Genomic DNA, 7,418 nt, shown 5'->3' on the forward strand with positions numbered 1-7,418 from the left:
GTAGGCTTCTGTACTCATATCGAATTATAAGCATGGCTATGAAAGGACAAAGTCGTTTCCTGCTCTTTATGGCTTGTGTGCTATCATTATCGTTGTTAGCGTCAATGCAAGTTAGTCTAACGGCTTATAGTTCACCAGCAAACGACCTTCAAAATCGACCGCGGAACTATGCTGAGACCAATAATTATTTGCAGAAAAAAATTACTGACCATCGACAATCATATGGATTGTAGATACGACCCACTTAATCAACTGAAACAGAATGAAGTGGTTCAGGTAAAGTGAAACAACCCACACTACATGTAAACAAAGCCTAAATATCAGCTGAATACGATCATCAATAGAAACACTCGATATTTAGACAGAACCTTGAAAGTGGCCAAGTAAGTATAAAAGCCAAAGCCGCAAGCTTATCGCAAGGGTTTAGGATGATCGTTAACATCACTAGATCGGACTTACGACCTGAATCATTCTCCGAAACCTGCCATCCCGGAAGCGTTTAGGGTACAATTAGAACAAAAGAAAGGTGCTATGGACCAATAGAAATAACAATACAATATTCTATGTAGTCTCTTCCTGACGTAAGGCTTCAAAGTAAGTCCATGTCAATGGAATGATATTCCCAACACAGTATGAAACCTGTGCGAAAACATCAAACCCGGGCCGTTGCTGCAAACTGAATTTCTGGGTGGAGCGACAGCCAAAATTTTAGCTGGTCGCCGGCACAAGTAGGAGCTGATGCAAGACGTCGGGTCGCACAATGTGGTGACAATCGAACATGCCTGGGGATTTTTGTTTCTAGTATCTACACAGCAGATAGCCTGATAACTGAGCGTACGTGCAAACCGATGACATAGTACCTAACACTCAGTCACGTGCTCGCTAGATATCAAGGGACAGGGCTACCGGAGCTCAGCTAAGCAATCCACCACATAATAGGATAGCTAGAAATCTCTGTCAATTTGTTTGTGTACGGGCCGCAGGTGATCCATAACAGGTTGCTATGGCGAGTGTGCAGAGTAACCGTAACGGATGAATGCTGCCCGTCCACGAATAAACAACGAATACAGACTGAATGTTTGATAGGTGCAGGCCTCCTATCGACGACATTGATCAAACTTTTTGTTTTACCACCGCTATTATTCTGGCTTTATCAACTTCTTAATAACAATTATCACGTTTGATTCGATTCGCTAACATATACCATAATATATTCTTCTCTGAACGAAACGTCAGATAGAATTATACTTTTACAATAGCTCGTTAGCAGAGCAGGCCTACGCAGTGTCGCGGCTGTATATGATGCCTGGTGTCGTCGCTCTATCCAGTGAAGAAAGAAGCGAGCGGGTATTTTGTTGCGGTCCTTTTTCGTCATGCAGCTCGTAATTATGGGTGGCGCTATAATGTCCGGTCGGTGATATTGATAGATGTAGAATAGTTCGAAATAGACAATAGCTTGTCCTTTGCCTGTTTAGATATTATCAATAAAGGCAGTGTGATGAATGGCAATGCGTTACTTCACACATCATTCTAACAGTTTGTTAAGTTGCAAAACTACTATTGGTATACTTAACTTGTCTTTTTCTCAACATCCTATGGAATAATGAGCAAACTAACCCTAATCCCATCTAGTCATATTACTATAAGTTTATTAAATCCAATAAATAGCAAGATTGAAACATCGCCCTGGGATAAAAAGAAGTCAGTCGCAGACGCAGCTAAAAAGGTCCTTAGAGAAGGCGCATTGCCAAGTGACTGAAAGAAGACAGATGTGCAGAAGGGGTAACGGTAAGTACAGATCAATCTGTTTCATCAGGGCCATCGTCAAAGGCTTTCAGCTATAACACGACTTGGAAAAAATTCGCTAGAAGAGGTGATTTGCTCTTAAACGCGCGGTGTGGATTCAGAAGATATCGGTCGGTTCACACGCTTAGCGTGTGGTCTAAAAAGCCGAGCTCGTGTACAGTTCACACTAGAGACACATGAGATATCGGCAATTCTCCTGCATGTACGAAATGCTTTCAGTAGCTTTCCGGCGAGGGTTATTTTAAATAGCATGCGAAAAAAGGTTCCTACATATTTGTTCAAGGATAACTTGAACCGCGTACAAGACAAGTAAGTCACTTGTACAGGGATTCCCATGAAAGGTGGAGGAACGTAAAACCTCCCGCAAGACTATTCTGGGCTCACCTTTGTGAGATATGACGTGTGTTCTCTATCTTCGGTATTTCCGTCCGGATGAAGACTTGCGTATGCGTAAGATTTGGCTATCCTTATTGGTTTCAATCAAATCCTCGCTGAAAACGCAACTGTATGATAACAGAATTTTTGTCTGGAAGCGGATGCTGAATTCAGGCTTCGAACTGGCCTCAGAGAAGAACAAGGAGATCCTGTTCCCTGGGACGAAAAAAATAAGACCATTCAATGTAGAAATAAAATATACAAATAGATATAAATAAAGATGGTAAAGGGAATAAGAGAACTGAAGGTGCACATGATAGGTCACTCAGTGGCCAACAACCAGAATTTTCTGAAATCTTTGTAGATTGAGACGTCGTAGGTTTATATCTACCACAGAGTCAATAATCGCTTTCGGAGCGTTCGTGTGGATAAAGAAAACGGTTCACATGCAACCGAAGAGGAAACTTTTCCGAAAGACACAGAGGCTGATTACAGTAAACCTACCGCATGGTTAACACAGCTACAGCGTTGCTCTTGGCGAAAACTTCATTCTAGAACCTAAAGGTCAAGGAGAGGAAACGACCGAGATAAAAAAAAAGAAAAAAAAAAAAGTGAAATATTAGACACAAAGGGGGAGGCAAGAAATGCCACCGTAGCAGAGCGGGTAGGCAGCCATTCCAAGGGGCACTTCAGGCTTACATATCAGGGATTTTCTTCCAATGAATGAAGTAAAAATGAATAATTTTTTTTACTCATGTTATCACGAAACATGAGATTTTTAAGCCTACCCCTTTAAAATCAATAAAATCCCACCCTTCGCAACAGACGACGCAACGCATACCCTGTTGAGTGCTCGCGATTATGATTCAAGAGGTGGGGTGTCTTCAAGAAACGATTCGCGGATCCCGTATGTAATTTCACAAGCGGCTGGGAAATCGATTCAATCACGATTGAAGAAGTCTTAACAGACAAAGGACGGCTGGATTCTGGGAAATCACGCGTCTCGTGAAGAGGGGAACCCGGAGAGTGACCCTCGTCAACTGATCCGATAAGGCAGCCGCCATAGCTCTCATCGAATCGGAGTACTTTTAACGAAGATCTGGGTCTGGATGAAAGGGTGAAGTCCGAGGGATGAAACGAATTTAGTGGCTGCAAGACCTACAGTACTAGTTCTGTTTGGCCTAGGGTACGATTTGTACCGTTCGCTTTGAGGAAGGAAAAATATCAAAAAAAAGGCCTGCTTAGTAAAAGGTATAGTTATGTAGATTTAAGAATTTTATGAAAAAGATAACTGCGTTCATAACGGTCATAAAAACTTCAGAAATATCCGCTTGAAGCCAGTTTTCAAAACGAAGTTAATACGATGGCTATAAGTAATCTCAGGCTTCATACAGTATGTCTCCATGATAGCTTAGCAGGTAACGCATTGAGCTGCAATCTTCGGAACACGTTGTGGTCTAGGTTCAGGTCCACGCGTAGAAGTACTATGTTTCATGGTGAGAGCAAGTTGTTAATAGAATGCCTAACGGCGATGCCTCTCGTAGAACTCGAAACGCAAAGACTTCATGCACTCATTGATACCTGCCGCCGTTTTCAGTATTATCACCCCACAAACTGCATAAGGACCTTTTCTTTTTTAATACATCGAAAGCCTTTAGAGGGTATTACAATTCGTGTCTACGGTCGATATAATTTCACTTCCCTCCATAATACCTGTTGTTAGTGCGAGTTAATTTTATATTTTACCGGGCAGGTGTCTTGTATTGAATTGCAGGACTCAAAAGCGAGACTCACTAATCCCAAACTCCAGCAGAGACAGCAAAGTCTCATCTATTTCCTGTTCTCGAACCTGCTGCCTTATTTAGTCGACTCTCGCTTAGGTTTGTAACGGTTCTACTCCACGGTTCTGAAGGCAGACTGCCTTATTTCATAGGGTGTACCGAGACACTGGAACAAACTATTTTCAACTGTCGTACAGCGTATTATTTAAAGACGGAACTGAATTTGACGGTGTGCATCGTATTACTATATACTTTTGGTTCAGCCATGTGCAGTCACCCTGAATGATTGCACACGCCAATAACACTAGCTTTTGATTCATCAGTGCATTGATGAAAATCGGTTTCTGTACGAAACAACCCAACTAGTGGCTACGACTTTTATTCGAAACAACTGGTTATGGGCTTTGCTGAAAAATTGAGAAGAGTATATATATACATATATACATACTGGACATTTAAATTAGCTGGCGGCCATAAAGGTCGGACTCTGTTACATTGACCGGCATGGTATTAGCAACTCTTAGAACCACGAAGTCTGCCTGCACCGGCACGCCTCCTATAAACTGTGTCATGCATATGAAGTAATGAAATCCGTGGGCGGCAATACTACATGTCTGTGAGGCCTGTTTAAGCGCTTTCGCACTTCGTTGACCACTAAGAGAGCGATCTGTGCCATATTTGGCAATAAAAAGCCGATAGGTTGATATCTATATAGCAAGCTTTGAAGTGAACAATTCGATTACTGTTTTGTAAATTGAAAAAAAAAAGATACATTTTGCTAGTCTTTTGCATTTATCATTGCTTTCCAATGTGCTTTACTAATAAATCCTCTGTGATTTGATCATGTATTAGAAGTGTGCGAATAGTGTGACAAGCTTTAGAAATGTCTCATCAAGACAAGGCATCGCTAGAAACCAGTTTTCCTTCTCCTTTAGATTTCATGGTTTCGGTTCTAGTTTTGCGATCAGCAAGCGCTGCAAGCTAACCGTTAGCAAATCGCTCGTGCATAGGATCATCCTCATGCTAAGTTGTAGCTCTCGTATTCGTGAGGGAAGATTCCTGAAAATAAGCGAGAAGAGCATGAGATGAAGTTACGTCCTTCATCGGAATTTTTCATACGTTTGACCGTAATCTGTTCCGCGAAACTGTCATCGAAAGCGATTCGGTTTTTCTGAAATATTTTATTAACAATCGTAATATTTCTGTTGGGACAACCAGTTAGACGAGCTTCACCGGTGCGAGCACTCTTGAACCGGAGTCAAATGTTACTTCAAAGTGAATAAGGGTCGCGTTGATTTAGGGTCTCCTTCGTAAACATTAGCTGTCAATCAACCGACACGGAAATGGTGTTTTTTTTTTCTTAGATAAGGCGCCTTTTATATTCATCTATAATCAGATCTCTAAAAAAGTGTATGTTTGCCTTTAAGATTATTTAGTTTTTTTCGTCACTAACTGAGAATTACAAGATACAGTGGTTATGCTCCTTTTAACTTAATGAACAAACGAACTATTTTTGCTGATGAAGGTTTCCAGTAGTACTGTGCATAGTTGAAAAGCCTATATGGGCAAAGCTGCGCACCCATCTGTGTTATTATGCCAGGTTGCACCTGCTATATACCAAATTGTGTACTTGTTTTATATATCAGCGACCTCTTCGTTTCGTACGGATTGTACACTGGAGCTGGCGTAGATCTTCTATCGGCGTAGGCTGACGAGCTCACCTAACGAAATCCGCTCGTGATGACCAGATTGATAGTATAGTCTGTTTCCACAAACTGCGTGTTGCACAAAAAATGTCTCGCTGTCCTACAGGCAGGAATGCCTGTCCTTTTGCCATAGATATTTCGTGCAGCCAGGCGATCAGTGTCTATACCTTCGTTATCCGATATATGGGGGACAGTTCCATGAGTCGTTCTCAAGGCTCATATATCTTCCGCCCTTTGGTTGTCCTAGGACAGCCTTTACTAGGGATCAGTACACAGAACAAATATTTGAGGTACTGATGACTCGCTTTGAAAGCTTTAGCCATTTCTTGGCTTCCTTCCGGCGATGGCTGGCAAACGGATGAAACGGGAAAATATGGGGACGAAAAATGGCGTTGGGGCCGTACAATATCGAGAGAAGGAAGAGAATTAAGCGGCCAAAAAAGACGAAGAAGATTTACAGCGTAAAAATGTAGCGTTATGTGGTTCCGCTGCTGGTATCAGGATCTGTTTCGACAAAACAGACCAAAAACAGCAAACTTGGAGAATACAATTCTTGTTTTTGAACCTACAAACTAATCCATTATAACCACATGTATAATAACATCTAAAAATGTAAATTTTGAAAAGAAATTTGCGCGTTTTCCACCGGAGACAGGGTTATTTTTACATATACTAATATATAAACTAGGTAAAGTATCCATGTTCAATTCAAGTAACATGAGGTAATTAGATCGACATCATTCAAATTCAAACACTTCACCGTTGATGTTATTTCTAAAAGCTTTGTAATTAAGACTAACTCACGCATCTCTGTATTGTTGTATTTTTATACGAAAAAAGACATAGATGTTATCGAAGTAGCTCAGAATCGGATTCCAGAGATGGCTTCCAGTCGTAACGGGCACGTTCTATGAACATTATATACATTATACATTACATTATACAGTACATTATAGACACACACACTTGCGTACTTTAAATTGTATTTGTTTTACTCTATTCGGGCAACGACGTAATGTACATAAACAGAAGTAAGAGTTGTCGCGAGACGACCACGCTGTGGGGCGAAACAATGATTTGACGATGAAGATTTCATTCTATAGTTTGGTTATTTACGCATATGCCGAACAACTGTCTTATTAACAATATTACATATGAAGATACTTTGTTTTGCTCATAAACGTAAAAAACAAAACACATGATATTGTACCTCTGTAGAATTACTATTTTCTTAACTTACCCTAGAACTTTTAAGATCTATACAGGCAGCAGTATTATTACATAGAATCTCAGAAGTTCCATGTTGCAATACGCGTATTCTCACAGTAAGAACCTGTCCTATCCTTGGATAATATGCCACTCATTTGCAAAACGAATTCGATTAAGTGAATGCCATTCAATAATGCTAATGTAAGATGCTGCAGTCATATATCATAATAACACTAAGAGTCTAAATAAATGTTTTAAGTTGTACGTCCGGCACGGCCTAAGGTAAACATCGGTTCAGGCGACTGGTTCCTAGCACGACACAAAGTAGTTCCCGATCTAGATCACTTTCGTGATACTAAAGTGCTAATGAGTTATAGGAATTTTCCACTATTTTGCGAACCTTCCGGGCCCAACATCGATCGACGCCGAGTTGTAGCTAGAAATTTTCGTGGTAATTCTAGGTACACCAGAATTAAACCACTATATAATTTAGGAAAAATCACTTGAAGCTATGCGGCTCCTGCTTTTGATATGTAACATA

The sequence above is a fragment of the Varroa destructor genome, unplaced genomic scaffold (genome assembly GCF_002443255.2).
Source record: "Varroa destructor unplaced genomic scaffold, Vdes_3.0 BEIS01000001.1, whole genome shotgun sequence".
Classification (NCBI taxonomy): domain Eukaryota; kingdom Metazoa; phylum Arthropoda; class Arachnida; order Mesostigmata; family Varroidae; genus Varroa; species Varroa destructor.